Source organism: Camellia sinensis, chromosome 12, assembly GCF_055761805.1.
Source record: "Camellia sinensis isolate YWXY chromosome 12, ASM5576180v1, whole genome shotgun sequence".
Lineage (NCBI taxonomy): Eukaryota > Viridiplantae > Streptophyta > Magnoliopsida > Ericales > Theaceae > Camellia > Camellia sinensis.
Window position 1 is genome coordinate 132,471,641 of NC_138972.1, and position 21,076 is coordinate 132,492,716.

General features: G+C 39.3%; 1 pseudogene; it reads right to left on the reverse strand.

The window, feature by feature from the left end:
- Positions 1-3,851: 3,851 nt before the first annotated feature.
- Positions 3,852-21,076, reverse strand: part of LOC114295861 (kinesin-like protein KIN-14I) — an 80,313-nt pseudogene continuing 63,088 nt past the window's right edge.

The following is a 21,076-nucleotide window of genomic DNA, read 5'->3' on the forward strand; positions in this document are numbered from 1 at the left end:
TATGAATTTAGGGGTCTCTAGCCTTTCTCTCTCTTTTAATTTTTTTTTATTCAGTTATATTTTGTCCAAGTTTTTTAATTAACCACTTTGACCCCTTTTTTCGGGGTCCGGACGGCCTCCGGTCCAGATATGGGATAGTCCGGTCCAATTCGGTCTATTGGGTCCATTTTTGGACTCTTTTTCGATAATCAAAACCGTTCACATTTTAGGATTTGTTGAGTATATTATTCTTGTAGAAAATCACGTCAATCGGATAACGAAAACTATGTATTCGGATCACTTTTTCTTGGAAAAAAATGGACGGTCAGAAAATTAACTGTTCATAAAAAAGTTATCTGAATACATAGTATCCGTTATCTGATCGATGTGATTTTTTACAAAGATAATGCACTTAACAAATCCTAAGATGTGAACAGTTCAAATTATTGAAAAAGGGCTCAAAATTAGGAATGGCAACGGGGCGGGGCGGGGCCGGGGATCACCCTCCCCGTCCCCGATCCCCGATGGCAGAACTTCCCCCCGTCCCCGACAGGGAACCCACCCCCACCCCCACCCCCACCCCCACCCCCGCCCCCTAACGGGGATCGGGTTTCCCCGACCCCGAAAATCCCCAGCTAAAAAACAACATCAACAAATCTCAACATCTCAGTGAGCTCAAAAAGCAACATTAAGAAGATCCAAAAAAAAAAAAAAAAAAAAATCTGTCATAGATATATATATATATATATAACAATCATAAAAAAAATTATATATATGTAACAATCATAAAAAATCATAGATATATATATACACACAACAATCAGATCTATTCAACAATCAGATCTATTCTTTTTCTTCAGATCTGTTTCTGTTCTTCTTCATGAATCACGATCTGACGGACGGAGGGCTTCACGGACAGAGCGCTTCACGGACGGAGGGAAAGGGAGAGGGTTCATGATCTGACGGAAAGCTTCACGATCTGATGGACGGAGGGCTTCATCGTGAAGCCTTCATGGACGGAGGGATCTGACGATGGAACGCTTCACGGACGGAGGGAGATGGAGAGGGAGAGGGGGAGAGGGAGAGGAGAGGGAGGGAGAGAAATGAGACTGAGTCTGAGATTTGAGGGAGAGAGAGATGAGGGCCACGGTCGGTGAGAGAGAGAGACACAGGAAATGAGAGGAAATGAGAGAGTTGACATCAAAATTAATATAATACAACTAATATTAAATAATACAACTAATCATCAGTGGCGGGGAGGAATCGGGGAAATTCCGGGGCGGGGCCGGGGTTGACGAGCCTATCCCCGTCCCCGGCCCGAAATTGATCGGGGAGTGATTTTTTAATACCATCCCCGTCCTCGTGGGGATATTTTTCGGGAAAAAATCACTTATTTCGGGGTCGGGGGATCGGGTCCCCGTCGGGCCGGGTTTAAATTGCCATCCCTACTCAAAATAGGCCCAATGGGTTGGACCGGACCCTTCAATTCAGATGGTGGACTGGAGGCAACCCCAACCCCTTTTTTTCATAGTTATAGAGAAATAATTCCTTAAATTAAAACAAAAAACTTAGAAACAAGCCTGCATAATTTGTATATAATTAATAAATAATACTATTATATTATTATTATTATTATTATTATTATTTTTCCTTTTTTGATAGAGAGGTGCTTGCCTCCTTTTAACCCCATCTAAGTCCATTCTTAAGTAGTAAAGGATTGTGAACCCCACAATTATGGGTTTTACTTTCTCTCACAACCAGTGGACTTGATGGTGCATTGCACTACAGAAAAGTTATTCTCAAACAGTTTAATTTTCTAATTTTTAGCATCTTAATTATTATTGATGAGTCCCATATATATATATGTATTATATTTTAAAAGATTGTTACTGAGGGGCTTATTGGTAAAACTAATTTTAAAAATTAGCTTTCCATAACATCGAGAATAAAATTTCACATAAAAACGATAAATAAAAATGTTAAATTTGACAATTAGATGTTAATTTACCATTTATAACTGATGGGCACTATTTCACTACAATTCAATTATTGTATGAGTGGGTTTTAGGAGACATCTCCAATCTAAAAATAAATAAATAAATAATAGGATAAATTACACTTTGTCTTTTTTATATTTGATTACTTTCTCACTTTGATGCTTAAAATTTATTTTTTCTCACTTTGATTCTTCATGTTTTAAGTTTTTCTCATCTCTAAAGTTAATTTTTGTTAAAAATTAGAAAGAAAATGACACATTAACAATCACGTGGCATAAAAATATTTTATTATATATAACTCATATCTCTAACATAAACTTAAAATCCAATATAATAATGTATTTTATAGAGTTAATTACCTAAAAGTGTTATTTACAAATGTTATAGTAACTCAAGTCCTATTTAAGATTTTTTGAATCAATAAATCCTATTTAGTAAAACTGAGAATATTATCAGTTTTTTTCAATTTTTAAAACTAAGAATATTATCAATTTTGCATAGTAATGTTCCAGACAATTATTTTACTAACTGATGAAAAAAAGAGAGCATGAGATTAAAATTTTTTTCTTTTATACTTATTGATTTGATTCAACTAGTTTTAAAACTGAGAACATTATCAATTTTTTCATAAAAAAATTAGAAATTAGTATAAATTTAAAAAAATAATTATAGAAAAGTGATTAATTTTATTAATAATTATAACTATAATTTTTTTCATAAATGTGGAATAATTTTTTAAGAATACCACATAGTGGTAATTTCCCCTTTTACCAATCAATGGCTGAAATGTCATATGCTGAACTATTATAAATAATTAGAAGTATCAAAAATAATAATTAATATATCAATAATCATATCAATTAAGATATTAAATATACATGTGAAATTCATCACTTAACGCGGAACTAATAGCGGACTAGGTAAGAGTTGAAGGGTGCCACAACCCCAAAAATTTTAAAAAATATATATTTTTTTAATTTCAATTATTAGTGTACCAAACTAACTCAAATTTTTTTTAGACACGTATCTTGGTCCCCTCTAAATAGAATTTTTGGTTCCGCCCATGTGTGGAACCCATCTGACATTATGTCTAGTAAATAATGTTTGTTGATATATTAATTAGTATTTTTAATATTATTAAAAAAATAATTTTAGCTACTTTTGTTATTATTTTCATTTCTATCCAGTCGTAATGTAACTATTAAGTCAATGAACTTATCCGCTAATATATTGCTTATACTTGTGAAGTTTAGTGTCATGAAATTGAGAGTGTTACTAGCATGATTGTTAATGGTACTTCACTTCAGCTCCTCTATGAGGTCTTAATTGTTGTTGAATTAAGGCCAAGTTTGGGAAGACTAAATAAGTGCACTTTTTGTCTTTTTGGACTAAAAAATTGAGATTGAAAATATGGATGTTTGGGTTAACTTTTTGACTTTTTATGGAAAAATGTGTAATAAAAAATTATAAAAATTGGTTTGTAGAGGAAAATTTGAATTGGGAGTTGTGCAGCCGTAATTGTTGACTTTTGGTGAATAGTGTTAACTTTTTAACTTTTTGAGTAACTTTTTGACTTTTTGGCTTATTTGGGACTTCCCAAACTTAGCCTAAATATATATCTTGTGACGTGTTAAATATTTTTTTTTGGTCCTTTTTATAATATTTGTATAGTATTTCATGGTAACTAAGTTTTATTTTGATAATTAAAAAAAAAAAGCTTATTAACTTATTAAATTATTTAGGTTATATTATTTCTTTATTTTTTTTGTATGTTCTTTCAAAAAATACTAAAAAAATTTAAAAATTGACATATTTCCTGCTTCTCAAAATAGGCCTAAAAAACACAACACAACTATGATATAATAAACTAAATAATGAATCATTTAGTACATTTGGTTTTTCTACAAATGTTACTGTCACTTTTCTGATCAGCCAATATATCTCCATTCTATGGCCTAGGATGATAAGGTGAGGACACTGTGCTACATGGGTTACTAGACACTTTCTGCTGTTGCATAGGCTCAACTTGGCCTTCTTTCATTGCCAAGGCTGCTTTAAGATTAGCAATCTGAAATTAGAATTCAAAATATTTAGTGAAATGAAAGAACTAAAGAAGAGTCAAATTTTCTTATGCCATCAAAGACAATGTAAGGACCTGCTCTTTGAGCTCTTTAACATCTGCACTATTTTTGTTTACACAGGTAGCACCAAGTTCAACGGTGGCAACACGCTTGAAAAATTTGAGTGTACTTATTGTTTCTCTAACAGCATCGAGCTCGGGGACTATGTGAACAAACATTAGTGTCTTGGGGAGAGATCACAGCATCGAGCTCGGGGATTATATGAGTTTGCTGTTCCTTTAAGGGACGTGTGAATTCTTCTGAGCAAGGGAATAGATCACATCACCCAAAGCTGAAAGAGATTTTTTTATATGTTGCGCCTTTTTTAGTCTGTCTCCTGTAACTTCAGATTTGTCTACCCTCTCACTTCCTGCCAGATCAACTAAATGCATACAGCCACGAAGAATAGTTCCAGATGTCAAGTCCCTTCCTTGGACATAAACCATCAAGCAACTGCAAATTGATTAGTAGTAAAAGTCAACAATACCAAAAGAGAAATTCTTAGAGGCATGCATAAGAGGAACAAATCAACAAACCTATGAGAGCGACTACTATGTTCATTGAGGGTTGTTGCACCCACCGCACGATTCTTTTGTCCTAAGTTCATCAAATCAATAACATCAGATGTTGATGTCACTCGAACAAGGCTTGCATCTGGTACATTGAGTCTAGTTTGAGAACTGTTGCGGATTTCTAATGTGTTGATAGATTAAGGAAATCCTGTGAGGTGCAGACAATGGTATGGAGAGACTAAAACAAAATTCGAGTCTTAAATGCTATTTAGTTTTTTAATATCAACAGTTTATTATAAAGGATATCTTTTGTCAAGATTCATATGTTTGAATGACAATCTGAAAATGCATGGAACAAAACCAATATTAAAGGATATCTTTTGTTAAGACCATCAGTAATGAGTAGATCTCTAACTTGCTCACTATATATCTCAATCAATTGAACAGAAACATCATAGCTAACGGTGTTCTTTCTTTGTTCTGCCAGAAGAAACAAATCGTCCAATGCCCTGTAATTTACACCTTGATTTTGCTCTGTAAGATCCATGGGCCCACTCTGTGTATTAAAAAAAGAAACCATCAATTATTTGTTTGGCTATACAAATATCTCATGATATAGATATTTCAGAAATAATTGTTAGCATATCTTACTATTGTGTAAGTTTTTCCTGATCCAATTTGGCCATATGCAAATATACATACATTATACCCATCAAGAATAGATCGAATCAGTGGTTGGGTATCTGAAAAAACCTCTGCTGAAATACAAGGCAAAGGGATAGAGTTAAAGAAATTCTAAAAAGTAAGGATTCATAAAATCCCAAAGTCAGAACCTCACAAACCTTGGGTTGCAGATGGCCCAAAAACTTTGTTCAAGTTGAAGGACCTATGCCCTTTTCTGTATTTTGATGGTGCAGTAATAGTAATTGTTCCCTCTTCTATATGTTCCACAGTACTTAGATACTTTGATTGCCCACCCAAGAAGGGTCTAACTCGACAATAAACCCTAATACTTCCTAAGTAAGTAAAAACAAAGATGTATTCAATCCATTTTGTAACGCCCTCAATTTAAGACATAAATCATTCATTAACAAGTTTCATGAACATAGGGATAAGAATACATTTTCATTCATCAGAGTCTTCTTTATAAAAATATTAAATGTTATTAACAAAGTAAATGTCCTACGGGTTTATAACTTTCCAAGTTTCCACTTGGTCACAACAAAAGAAAATGTCTAACTCTTTACATATAAAGCCTTCGGCTTGAATTTACATTTAATCAACAAAACAAAATAACAAAACATGGAGCCTTCAACTCCTAAACCTCCCAAGCTAAGATCTTGGAGGCGTCATATCACCTGTACCTGAAAAATGATATCCCAAGTAGGGTGAGCCAATGCCTAGTAGAGATATGATAAACAACACATGAGAATTAACTAAAACATTAGTATTCGATAAATGTTTAAGACTTATGAACCATCTTAAACCTTTTCCATAATCAATCAACATTGATACCCACATTTCAATTCACTTCCGGTTATTACTTAAGTCAATTCGTTGACATAATTCATTATCATAAAAACAATTCAAAATGAGACTACAACTCATTCATCAATACTTCAATTATAAACATCATTCATACACTTCCATAACTTTGCCATTTTACGGAACTACGTCCGAGGGAACCGACACCCAAATATAAATAAGATTTCGGGACTTTCACCCAGGACACTCCGGCCAACTTAATTATCCATGGAGTCCATCCCCTATCTCCTCCCACACAATGGAGTACATCCCCTATCTCCTCCCAAACAGGATACATATACAATGTATTTAAACACGTTGTCATATACAATGACCAATTCAACCACATATACAATGTTTACTTTCAACTGTCATATTTAAAGACATATTCAAATCGATTAGTTCCAATTTACCTAATCAACATGCAAGTTCTACAACAATCATGGCTATCCTCCACCGACAGCCCAAAACAGATATATCTAAACAGGTAAATAAATTTCTCAACAAATAATATATCACATTTTCCAAAGGTGAGTGATTCATCAATCTAACTACACCATTCAATCACAATTACCCCCAATTTCATAATTTCCAAACCAATTTCATGTTTCCACAAAGATCTCACTATTTAAACTAATAATTTGTATAACACAAAGTAGGACATTCTCCCAATTTTCTCAAACATTGCACCCAAGGCCAAATTTCACACAACATACCAAAATATTCCCATATTCAAGACCTCACATACATGTGGAACCCCACAATGGGAAACCCTCTTTCAAATGACAAAACCCTAACCTTGATTTTACCCAAATCTTCCACAAACCAACCATTTATACAAAATGACTAATACTTATGTTAAAACTCATATAGGAGAGTAGAACATCCCTACCTCAAGTGTAGAAGCTCAAATGAGAAGTGGAGAAACCTCAACGACACCCAAACTTGATTTTACGTGGATCAAATGGGAGATCGTGAGAAGCTCCAACTTTTTAATGAAAGCAGAAGGGTTGGAAATTACTAGATCAAGGCCAAAATGTAGAGAGAGAGTGTATTTTAAAAAGAGAAGCTCCCAACTTAGGATTTTGGAAAGTTTTAGAGAGAGAAATGACAGAAAAAGTGATTTAAAATGACACTTTCGCGATCTGATATATGTACAGTCCGTTTGAGCAGAGAGTTTGACGCTCGAGCATCAGGCACAAATATTCGACCCGTTCGAGTGCAAGAAAGGCCGCTCTAGTACCAAGACATAATAACAAAGCAATACCCGATTGAGCGCAATGAGGTCCACTCGAGTGTAGAATACACACTTGTAGTATTTTCACAAACTTCAAACAGTCGCTCGAGCGCCAGAGGGGCCGCTCGAGCTTAGACCTGCTCGAGCGTCAGAAACTCTGCTCGAGCATGAAAAATACTTCTGCAGTATTTTTGCAGACGCACAAAATACTGAGTGATTGCAAACCCCGCTGAAGCGCAAGAAGGCCCGCTCGAGCGGAAGACCAAAATTCTAGGCAACAAGGTTCTAGACCAACAACCAACCAACCTATTCTGAACACGCCCAAGACATTCCAAAACTCAAATTCAAAGGGCAATAAGAGGGAAAGACATAAACAACAACATTAAACCACAAGACCCGAGTCCGAAACACCATAAAGGTCGAGTTAGAAACCGGGATCGCTATACATTTGATGACTTGGATAGAATTTAAAAGCGAGCGTGATTGCTAGACTGTTAGGAAACTAGTAAAGTTACCCTTAAGGTCCTGGACTTGATTATATAGTTTGTGGTTTTCCTCAAGAACTTTGTGATATCCAGAAGCTGCATAGGCAAGGCCATGAATGTACAGACCTATGAAGGCAAGAAATTAAAATGAGATAAAAATAATCCTTTGAACATTGAAGAAACCCAACTCCACCCCGCATAAAATAAACAAATAAATAGTTAATAATCTATTAAAACCAGCAACGATCACAAGAATCAATCTAAATTCCTTCAACATTGTGGATGTCCTTGTGAAACTTCATTTGCATGAACTACATACCAGCTTTTGTAGTGTGAGGAGTTTGCTTTAGCTCCTACAGAAAAGCATATTAACATTAATGCACATATATAAAAGACAACAAACAAAAACTGATGGAAAATACAATGCAGCTAGGTGTAGACCGCCCCAAACTTCCTCCGTGCACCTCTCCTTTCGGAGAGGGCGCGAATTTGGGTTCATAGCTACTACAGTTCGAACTCCTGTCACGGTTCTGAATCTAATCTCACAAAGTGTAATGTAAGACTGATAAATCACCAAAGAGTCTAAATCCGGCAAATCGTTTTGGAAAACTGATTTTTATCAAAAAGCGCCAAACATGGACTACTTTGCCAGATTTCAGAGTCGCCACCTAAATATTTTGTTTTGAGAAATTTAGGAAACCCTGACTAGTGCCAAAGGCCACGTGTCCATCATCACCAATGTTGCCTCAGTTCGGGAACTTGGGTACGAGAGGGGAAGGTCCTGAAATGAGCACCCCGGCTCGCCCGATCAAAGATCGGCCTTTACTAAACATGATATGTTGTTTTAAAAACACATGTGTTCTTTTTTTGATTTATTTAGCTAACTTACCATGTGATGCGCACAACACACAAGTATAGACCAAATCGCTCGATTTGGAACAAAACATCTCATGTTTGTTTTTTGAAAATGGTTTGAAGATGCTACTCTCAAGTAGGCTAAAACGCGGATTTGCCACCCTCAAGTCGGCTTAAAACATGATGATTTGCCACTACAAGTGGGCTTAAAACTCACATTTTGATGAATTGTTCCAATTCAAGTAATGAAGCCTTCATCCACAGGCATTCATGCAGTTTATCATTTAAGCACATAGCCTCATGGCAAGTATGCTAAACATGGAAATCACTCACACTCATGCAAAGATGCTAAAGCATAAACACTTATAGTGTACTCCAAGCCAAAACAAAAGCTAGTTAGAAATTATGCATGATCCTTAACTATGCTAAAAGCCTAATGCAACATATGCAAAATGCAACTAAGTAGGCTCGACTATCTAAGATGGCATATGAATGCAACACTTGATAACATGCTTTGAAACACGTATTCAAGTAAGTGTATTGAAATACAATGCAGTTTGTATGATGCGCCGAGCCCGGTGCATGCAAGCATAAGGTATGCTAATCGAGATATGCCCTAAACTAACCATCAAAAGCTGATAAGTACAAGGGAGAAAGAAGTGGGGTTGGAAGTCATACACATACACACGCACCCTTCTTACAACATTGTGCCCTCTCGACGGAGGGTCCGAATGAATAAGAGCTAAGCTAAGCTACTTATTACAAACCAGCTAATTAACTAACTCTCGCTAATTAATTACAAACCGAATTGAAACTAGCTATACTAAGCTAATTAGAATATTACAAAGATAAATTGAATTAGCTAAACACATTGACTAATTAATTATAGAAAACCGGAAAATTAACTAAGTAACACAGTTAAAATGGCCTCGAGGGGAGGGAAACATGCATGCTTGGTTTGCTTCGCCCGAAAATGCATTGCCTTGCCATAAATTGTCTCTGTTTGCACTTGCGGTGACCTCAGAGCATCAAACACACTTTTAGGTTGCATCTGCCCCAAAATAGGAAGATTTTGAAAAATTTTGCTACAGGTGGCCTTCCGGCCACTTCAAGTGGTCGGCAGGCTAGTGCAAGTGGCCGGCCGGCCACTTTTCGTTCCAGAATCCCAACTTTGCTACAACAGAGATCAACAAAGGCACAAAAATGCATTTACAAGGAAATGTGTGTGCAACTACTCTCCTTATCATTTCTCAAGCTCAAAGGAGCGTAGTACTCGACTTTCAAGCCACCAATCACGCATCTCAATGCACGATGGCCAAAGAGCCAAGCTCGCACAATGTTAGTAAATGCGCAAACAACACATAAGAGCCTCCACCTCTATCATGCATGATCAAGAGGGTTGGCGACCAAGAAATGCAACACGTTTCATCACTCCGAGTATGAAACGTGCCACATTCCTTGTGTTTGGATTAACGTCCGATCCAAACACATGTAATGCAACACACATATGCTCATCTTTCAATGCTAAAGTGGCATACACACGACTCTATCATGTAAACAATGCATGCAAGACATGTCAAGGGCCAAGAGCACTAAAGCTAGTGAAGTGTATTACACATGAGGCATGCACTATCAATCTCAAATGGTCAAACCAGCTATGGATAGACCCTATGCATGCCAAAATAGTGGCCAAAATGCTCTAAAAGGATAGCATGGAAGGCAAGGCAATGATGTGCATGCATTGGCTCATTAACAAGGCATGAAACACAACTCTTAAACATAATTAAAGAGTGATATACATGAGAGCATGACAAGGCTATAAGCACTGAAATTGCATGTCAAATGATGACATATCATGCGAACATCACAAGTATAGCATGCTAGAGGGTTTAAAGCATTAAAGCTAGCAAAGAGCATAACACTAGAACCATGCAACACAATGCTCAAAGGACTAAACCACCCCTAAACAGACCTCATGCATGCCAAAATAGTGGCCAAAGTGAGCTGAAATGATAGCATGAAAGGCAAGAAATGCATGCACATGCGTTGGCTCACAAACAAAGCATAAGGTACAACTCTCAAGAGCTATGAAGAAGTGAAGTGTATGAGAGTGTGTCTACACTAAATGCACTGAAATTACATGCCAAATGGTGCCATACCATGCAAACATCACATGCACAACATGTTAAAGGCCCCAAAACTCAAAGCTAGTCAAGGCCCTTTACATTACAACCATACTAAGCAATGCTCAAATGACCTTAACCATTCAAAATAGACCTAAGGCAGGTCGAAATAGAAACAAAAACATGCTGGACTTGTAGCATAGATGGCAAGAAAAGTATGCTCATGTATTAGCTCACAAACAAGGCATAAAGGCACAACTCTTAAACACAATGAAAGAGCGATAAACATAAGAGTACGGCAGGAGTTTATGCTTTGAAATTACATAAGAAGTGATGCCATATCATGCACACATCATAAATAAGTGTAGACACCCCATTTTTGACCGTCCTCAAGACTTGGACGTCACCGCTTGGAACACTCGGTGATTATCCATGTTTGTGTTCATTTGGAGTTCCCGGAAGTCTCGGCTACGCGCCTTGTCTCAGGATCTCCGAACTCGACCGTTTAGTGTCTGGTTTTGCACCAAACACTTGTGTTTTGCCTTGGAGGGGCAGGGAATGCTTTGTGAGGCATCCCCACATACCACCGGCAGTGGCTAGAGGCCACCGGCTGGTTTTTGATGCCATCGGCAATGTATTTTGCCGGTCGGCACCTTTTGTTGCCGGTCGGCACTCATTTTTGTCAAAATGACATTTTTGGCCGGTCGACTACTGTGCATCTGCTTTTGCAGATATTTTAAGACAGCTATCTTGCTTTTGGCTCCCCTCCATACACGTGTATGGAGGGATCTCCCTCTTTAGAAGCTTGTCTTGTAAGCTTTACAAGACAAAAAGCTCTATAAGAGAGAGCCTTGTCTCTTGGCTTAAGGGTTAGACACTTGAGACATTTTTAGAGATAAAAAGACAGAGAGAAGCTCTGGTTTTAGGGTTAGGGTTTGATACATATCCTATCTCTGTTTTTCTCTCTTTGTGCTCTAGGTGTTTTAGTTCATACTATTGCACACAAACACCTAGTGTTTCACCTTCCTTTGGCTCCTGAGGTTCTAAGGGGCTGATTTTGGTGTTTTGGTGTTGGATTCAAGCCAAGGAGGGCCATTGGAGCATCATTTGTGAAGGTGGTCTACAAGGGTGAGAAACTTCCTTTTTATTTCCCATTTTTGCATCTTGTTTTTGCCTATCTTTGAACTGTTTTTGTGCTTAGTGTATAATACAAAAAATTTCTGTTTTTTAGCCTTCTTGATTGTTTATTAAGAGTGTTTTGTGGTTTGAGGGTGTTTGACCCCTCTTAGGCCTTGAAAGGCCCCATTTTGAGCCAGTTTCGAGACTTTGGTGTTTGGGCCTCTTCACCACTGAAATCTTGAGGGATTTCAGTGGTGGAGATGGTGCCTTGAAGTCTCCAAAAGGGGAGGGCCACCCCCTCTCCTTGTTGTCCTTGAAAAGGACCATTTTTGGCCTCTTGAGGGAGCACCTAGCTAAGCTTCATGTTGGCCATGCCTTAGTTGTTTTTTGTACTTATTATGTTGTAATATGCCTCTGTTTTTACTTGGTTTTGGTACACCATGCATGCTTAGCATACCTACCATGTGATGCCATGTTATGGCCTTAATATGCCTTAGGTTGTTAGACCTTGTTCAAGCATGTTTTAGGCTTAGTCTTATGAAGGTTTTGTGCATATTTTGCCATGTTTTAGGTCTGTCCATGGTTGTTTGGGTCGGATTTGGCATGCTTAGTATAGCCCCTTTGCATTCCGGCTTGTTGGCCTTAAGCGTGTGAATGTATAGCACGACATTTTTGTATTGATTTGGTGATTTGGAACCATCTACCATGTCATTTCAGTCCCATTTGCATGCCTATATGTTTACCTTGGACGCATCTTTAATGCTTTGAAAGCTTGTGTAGTATGCTCCATGTTTTGGGCATTGCGTATGCCTTTGAATTTGAGCCACTTAGATGCCATCTAGGGAGTCCCCATTGCGTGGTCTAGGTCTGCCTTGATCCTATTTTAAGTCCTCTTAGCCTTGTGAGGCTTGGTTGGCTTAGCCATGGTTCAAACCCCCTTGACTTGCTCCAAGTACTTGGACCATTCGCATGCTAATGCTTAGCCTATCTTGTTGCTTGGTTTGACATCATCCTAACATGATTTACAATGCTTACCTTGCATGCTATTTGTCCATGATTGCCTCATTCAAACGTGCTTAGAAATAGCCTTTTGATGCTTAAGCATTTGGGCCTTAACATGTGCATGCGTGTATGTGTATTTTGGTCCCTTGTTTTGGTCACTTTGGCTACTGTTTTGGGCCTATTTAGAGCTGCCCAAATCATGTTTTAGACCACTCTTTCATTGGTTGGTATCGCCTCATGTTTGCTTGTATGCTTGCATAAATGTCTTGCCATGCCATGTTGCATCCTTAGCTTGTATGTCTAGGTTGCATTGCATCTTACATACATGCCTTGTTCCTTGAATTGGTGATGGGAATTGGGCCTTGGTTTGTTTGTATGGTTTGCATTTCATTTGACATGAAAGTTGCACACTTGACTCCTTGGGCCATCATGCATGGAAATGCGTGATTGGTGGTTCGAGAATCGAGACACATGTCCTTTTGAGTCACAAACATGATAGCGGACATGATTGGTGCATATATGCCTTGAATTGTGCCGCCATGCTTTGCCTTGCCCTCTGTTGCTGTCAATTGCAGATTCTGCAGGAACACTTTGCCGACCGGCAGTTCCCAGTGCCGACCGGCAATCCCTTCTCTGCCGATAGCTTCACCAATGGCCGGTGGCCACATCCCACTGCCGATGGTAATTCCATTCAGCCGGTGGTGTTCCCCGATGTCCAAGGAAGTAATCCTGAGGTTTTGACAACCTCCAGAGGAGTGAAGGAAGGAAAACAGAGGCAGCCTATGCATGGCGGTGCATTTCCGAGCAGGACCGAGCATGCATTGCATCTGGCCCTCCTCCCGAGGCGGTTTACTGTTTTTCCTAGTTTAATTAGTTTATTAATTAATTAGGCAATTTGTAATATTTAATTAGCTTGCGTAGTTAATTAATTTGTAATATTTATTCGGTCCCTCCGAGCGAGGGCAAATCTGTAATAAGTGTGGGTGAGTGGCGTGTATGTCTTCCAATCCCCACTTCTTTCTTCCCTTTTATTTACCTGCTTTGATGGTTAGTATTAGGGCACGTTTAAATTAGCATACCTTATGCAATGCATGCGTGCATTCATACATTTGCTTTGCATGCATCAGGCTCGGTACATCATGCTAACTGCATTTGTACTTCAAATTTCAAAATTGAATACATGTTATTTGTGCATCTTCACATGTCATTCATAGACTAGCCGAGCCTACTCTAATGACATTTTGTATGCGATGCATTAGGCACTTAACATGGACTTGGATCATGCATTGATTACTAACATGTTCCTGTTTTTGGCACGGAGTACGATGTAAGTATTTATGATTTAGCATCTCGCATGCGTGTGAATGTTGCCATGACAGTATGCTTGCCATGTGGCTAAGTGCTTATATGAGATAAACTGTTTGAATGCTTGTGGGTGAAGGTTGGATTGCTTGAGTTGGAAAAACTCGTTGAAATCCGTATTTTAGCCTACTTGCGAGTAGCAAATTCCAAAGTGTTTTCTAAAACAAACGGATATGCAATGCTTATTTTCAAATTAGGCAATCTAGTCTATACTTGTTTGCTGCGCGCATAACATAGTAATTCTAGGCCAATAAATGGAATAAGAACACATAACGTTTTCAAAATCAGATATCATGGTTAGTAGAGGCCGGTCTTCGGACCGGGCGAAAGGGGGTGCTCATAGCTGACCTTCCCCGATCGTACCCAAGCTCCTGAGCTGAGACAACTCCGGTGATGACGGACATGTGGCCTTCGGCACCGAGTCAGGGTTTCCTAAATTTCCCCATTAAAAAATATTTAGGTGGCGACTCTGTATCTGGCAAAGCAGTCCATGTTTGGCACTTTTTTTCAAAAAATCTGTTTCTCAAAACGATTTGCCGGATTTGGACTCTTTGGTTCAAGATTAAGAACCGCGAACAAAAATCGAGTCCGAACTGTAGCGGGGCCCCACGCGGGCGCGTCTACAGTTTCTGGCGACTCTGCTGGGGATTTTAGAGAGCTTGACTCGAACTCGTGATATCCTGTTTTGATTACACTTATATGTTTCTTTGCATTGCATGTGCATTGGTGCGCCTAGGAACACAGTGTTTGCCATCTGCCATTCCTGAACGGTTTGCCGGAGGCTTGTCTTGTCAAGGCATGACCATAAGGCTGACCGGTTATGGGCTCTGACAGTATGGGAACACAAACCCCGATTTTACCGGGGCACCCTTCTTGACCATTCGACCTAGTGCATATTCGGATCTATAGTGACCATTCCAAGTTAGGACGGGCTGCTTACCCGATGTTAGGTTGTTTGAAAACTGCTACGTGCATAGTGAAACCCTAGCTCCTGACAAAATAGGACAGGGAAACCCTACCCCAACATAGGGGTGTTTTGGCTCTCTTTACCTGCTATGTGCTTTTAGAGTGTCGCTCTACAGGAACGTGCATATCAGTTTGCAAGATTGAGTATTAGGCCTGAAGGTATCAGTATCAGTTTATGAGAATCAGTTATCTGCAGGTATCGGGTTCAGTTTTTGGGGACAGTGATTTCTGGGAACAGTGATCAGCAGTAGAGTACAGTTGTTCAGCTACACCAGTGTTTGATCTGTTTGGGCTGAAATGCTGTTTGTTTCTTCTTTCAGTTCAGAGTGTCCAGAGAATTGATACAGAATAGTTAGTGTTTCCCCCCGCCGAGGCAGGGCTTATGATGACACAGAATTCAGAAGAGATTGTAGTTATGACGGCTGCATTGGAGCAGGGGATCACTCTGTAAAGTGAGGCCAGCATTGATGTGTCACATCCACCCAGGTCGCCTGTTGTGCACCCGGTCTGGGCACCCCAGTTATATTAGGCTCGCGAGCCTACTACATTTGAACTGATGGGGATGATAGGTGATCTCCAGAGGTCTGTGGCGGATCTCGCCTACGGAATGTCAGCTTCACCTCCAGCCGCACCGTATGCCGGGAGTTTTGTACCCCAGGAAACCCCGCTGTTGGGGCGAATTGTGATCGAACTTAGCCAACCGGAGATGGCCTCCAGCTATGGCAATGACATATCAACATCAACCCAAACCCTCCATCAGGCTGAGGCCAGAGGAAAAGACAAAATGAAGACAGATGCCGATCCCATTGAACAACTGCTGTGGGCAGTCGAGGCTTTGAAAGCCGGGGGGATGAACAAGCAATAGATATCCGCAGTTGTGGCAAAGACTGCGGAGGATGCTTTCCCCACTTCACCTGAGGGTAGTTCAAGCCAGTCAGAAAATCGGGATAGGCCCCGTCATGCAAGAACAGTTCCTCCTGTTCCCGCCCCTGCACCCGGGAAAGATCAGAAAGCTAAGGTGGCGCCTGCCGACCCTTTCGCTTGTGCGGCTAGTAAGAGCGCTCAGACTCCAAAGTACCTGCCCCGGGGGCGCAGGACCTTTCATGCTCTCTACATGCCTCTGTCCAAGGCACTTCAGATCCTTGCCGAGAGGGGACACCTTAAACCCTTGGAGCCTCGGCCTCTCCCGAAAAATCTCCCTGCTACGCATGATGCTGCTCAGTACTGTGCGTACCACCAGCAGACAGGCCATGCTACCGATAATTTCTTCCGCCTCCGTCATGAGGTGCAAGATTTGATTGACAACGAGGTTATCCTCCCGCCCACCTCAGCCAAGTCCGTTACCACTCAGCTATTGGATTGTGAGGACACAGATACTGCAAGTATGTAATCAGAAGGTGAACCACCTGCGGGCGGCATCTGGATGTATTTTGAATGTGGCGTCTGGCACGCATTTTTGAGTGGCTGTGAACGCTAACTTTGTAAATCCTGGCTTGGGTATCGAGTCAGTCTTTTGTTTTGAGTTTGTCTCTTTGTCTTGAGTCAGTCTTTTTGCTTAAGGGTCTGTCTTGTTGTAGCGAGTCAGTCCCCTTTGTATAGAATACTAGGTGATTCTGGAGTTGTTGCCTCGAACACCGTTTTGTCTTATAATTACCTGTTTTTGTTTTTGAGTCTGTTTCTGCCGAGGGGCCAGTTGCACCAACAAATCCGAATGAAACAGCTGTTGCTATCTCATTTTCATGCTTGCTTTCAGTTTAAATGCCAGAGAATTTGATTGGGCTGACAGTACATCTCGCCTGTTCTCCTGCGCGCCAAACTCGTTGCATTAACCTAAAGTTTTTTTCAAAAAAAACCCTTTTGAACACTACGGTGATGAAAACGAAGAGGAAGGAATTCCTCGGGTTTTGCAAAATTTTGATCAAATTGAGAGAAAGAGAGGCGTGCTAAGCCTTTTAATGAATGAAACCATGCTTGTCGGCGTGGGTACTGAGAATGATCCTGGCTTGATCCAGATTGGTTCCACACTATCTTCGGCGCGAGCGATTTGTCGCTTTCTTAAAAACTTTCAAAAACAAATGTTTTACGTGGCCCTGTGAAGACCTGTGTGGAATCGCTCTTGAGATTGCGCAGCTTAGGATCGCTCTCAGCCTCAAGATTCAACCCGTTCGTTTTCAAACTTTGAACCCGTTCAGAACGTTCAGAAAGTTCAACGGTCAAACGTCATGCAAGGTCTGTATGGCCAGATCAGGGGCAGTCCACGAGCAAGAGGCACCAAAGCCGAATCTGCATCAAAGGAGTAGATCTCACCAGAAGGAGCTCGTGGAGCAGCCATGATAGATTCTCCTACAAATCATTGCAACAGCCGTTCTCCTAGACACAGAGAGGCTTCAACTCAAAAAACCATTTGGCATGGACTTGTTACACTTTTACCCTTTGAGAGGCTCGCTAGGCCGAAAACCCGGAAGGGCGACCCAGGCAAAAGTTAGAGCAAGAGAAAAATACAAAAAAAGCAAAATATACAACAATGAAAAGAAAAGAAAAGAAAAGAAAAAAATGCAAGAAGAAGAAAAGAAAAAGAAAAGAACAAAAGAAAATGAATAAAAAGAAGCTCGCAAGGTCGAAAACCTGCATCGGGCGCCTTGGCAAAAGTTAGAGCCTGAAAAAGTGAAGGTTAAAATACCCGAGTGTACCTTAACCGGAACTACGTAACGCTTGATTCCCATGTTTGGGATACGTAGGCAACTTCATCATGAAGTCCAGCCCCCAACGCTTTCATAGCGTCTCAGTCCATACAAATGGTTTCAACTTCATCCCAAAGTCCAGTCGCCAACGCCTCCAAGGTGACTGTGTCCATATATTTGTTGTGACCGTCTTCGTCATCTCTGTGTCCAAGAGCTCGGCCACCGCCAATGAAGACTGTTTGCGGACTGCTGCGGCACCATCCAAACAAGGGGCAACTTTCCGTTGCCACGAGTCATCGTGAGCCGCCATTCAAACCAGGGGCAACTTTCCGTTGCTATCCACCCCCCTTTAAACCAGGGGCAATTTTCCATTGCCTCCGATCCGAGGTTGCGCATCTCAAAGAGTAAGTCCCATGCTCGGTGAGCACTGACTGTTTGTAAAATAGTTTTTGAAAATTTTTACTGAGGTTGACTATTTTCTCGAAAACTATTCCATTTTCCAGAACTGGACCTTTGTCTTGGACCCAAAAAGGAAACTTTTCAGTGCTTACAGCCTGACTTGCATGGTTTTCAAATAAGAAAAATCGAACAAGTACGTTAATCCGACTCTCATTTTGATCAAAACTGTTTTAGTAGAAAGCAAAAACAAAGAATGGTTAAAGTGATGAATTAGGGGCACAGTTGAGCCAGGCGCTCTGTCCCCCCCCCCGGTCGTCAACATACTTGCCAGAAGGGCACTCTACCCACCAGAACAAATAGCCGTGAGCTAACGGCATTGGGCATGAACCCGCAACTTCCTATTCATTCATTGATCACCTTGGGGAGGGACGAAAAATGAGAGAATGAAGAATAGAGAGGTGTGAGTTGAGAGAAAAGTGAGGAAAAGGGTTTTGAGAGAAAATCCGAGCTTGAGGGTCGAGTGATGTGAGAATCACAAATCAGAAAGGGTGGGAAACAATACCCAGATTGAACTGGCTCCTCGTGATCCGAGGTCCCCCGTCTTCGTTAACGCGTCTGTATGTCGTGTCTTTTGTTTTGTTTATCTCAACCTTTGTTTTAGGTCTTTTTCGAGCGTGTCTCGTTGTGTTTAGGTCGTGTCCCTTTGTTTGAGTCCTCCCCGCTGTGTTCAGTTGTAGGCTCGATACCCCGGTTTGAAAAACCCTTATTTAATTTCAAAAATCATCTTGTGCTCAGAGTGCTGTGCCATTCTCCACATTTGTGCGAAACAGTATTTGTTTTTTCATAAAACTGCAGGGTCCACCCCCGATAAGTGTGAACAGGAGAACAAGGACCTATCTGAAGCTATGTAGGTTCCAGACTGCAAAGCAAAAGAAAAAAAAGGAAAATTTGGAGCGTCTTAGGGTGTTCCAGCTTTGGCAAGATCTGAGACTGCATTTCAGGTGCACCTTCCCAGACCTCGCCATTTCTCTGGAGTATGAGCGTATCTCGACCCCAAGTGTAAGCCTGCTTCAAGTCAGAATGGCAATTAAAGCAGCAGCAGATGTTATCTCTTGCCAACATAAACAGGGTGTGCCCTTTTTGAGCTGAGTGTATTACAAAGTCCTCCGAAAGGTAAATCGGAGGCACCAGAGTACATGTTTGATGCCCTTCCATTGCATAGAATGTGCACTTTCATATACACTTCTGTGACATGCGTGTCGCGCATCGTTTTCGTTTGAGATATGGGTTGATTTTTTAATTTTTTAACTTTTTGACTATTAACCTGATGTTAAAAAATCTCGTTTGGAAAGTGTGTTTTTGGCTTTTTTTACTTTTGTAAGAGAAAAAAAAAACATGATTATGGTTTGAATGTAACAATTTTTAGCTTGGGGCTAAAAGGCCTATTTTGACTTTTGAATAATACTATATGCACAAATTAGTGTACTAACTAGTGTACAAATTACAAATACCAAAAACCTATTAAATTAGGTCACATTATCAATTGATACACTAATTAGTATATTAATTGGTGCATGTAGAACCATCGTTGTCTTTTTGTAACTATTTTATCCCTAACCAACCCCAATCCAAACCCAACTTCCCAAACAATTATTGATAAAAATAAAACTAATTAATTATTGAACTTAAAAAATTATGAAACTATATTTTTATGTCAAAATTATAAAATATAGGGACATTTACACATAAGTTCTAATTTATGAACTTATACTTTATTAAGTTCTAACTAAGATTTTTTTGGACCTTCAAATTCCATTAATTTCTTAATAGTCGAAGTTGTCTTGTTTGGAAAGAAAAAGCTCTAGGCTTTTTAGCTAAAATAGCCACACAAAACGTTATGCGATTAAAAATCGAAATATTACAACATTCAATAGCTGTTATAAGATATAAAAAGAATAATTCTTAACTCAAGGATGGTTGATTGGTGTGATGGAAGGAAATATTACAGTTATAAGATATAAAAACGTTAATTAACTCATGGGGAGTCTACTGGGGAAGTGGAGGACTCATGAGGGTAGGCTAAACTACAAGATACAAGGCTATTGGCTGTGCTTTTCTAAATGTCTTGTAATAAAAAATAAATATTATAAAAAGTTATAAGAAATCTTAATAGCGTGTATCAAATATAAAAAAAAAATGTTATGGACCTAAATGAATTACTAAATATTTTATTAAATCTCTTATATGAGTGTGGAATCTACACAAATTACATGTGGGTGGATCTCACATACATGTAAGAAATTTGATAAGATATTTGATAATTCATTTAGATTACCAAGCGTAACTCCAAATAAAATCTATAAAAAAAAAAATGGTGCAATAAATGCATAGTAATTGTGGTAGGGGAGTAGCTATGTTCATCACAGTGGTGTTAGTTGACACCACTAAATTTCAAAAAATAAAATAAAACAAAATTAGTTTTGAAAACAATTTTTAAGAGGCTCAAAATCTAAAATTTATTTGGTTCATAATTTTCTCAAAACTATTTTCAATCATTTTTACTATCTCATCTCTCCTTCTCTTATATCATATATATATATATATACATATATATATATATCAATCAATCACTTTTTCTCTCTTATCTCTCTTCTCTCCTTCTTTCACATTCTACACATAAATTAACCATTCTGAAAACTTTACATATTGACCCCG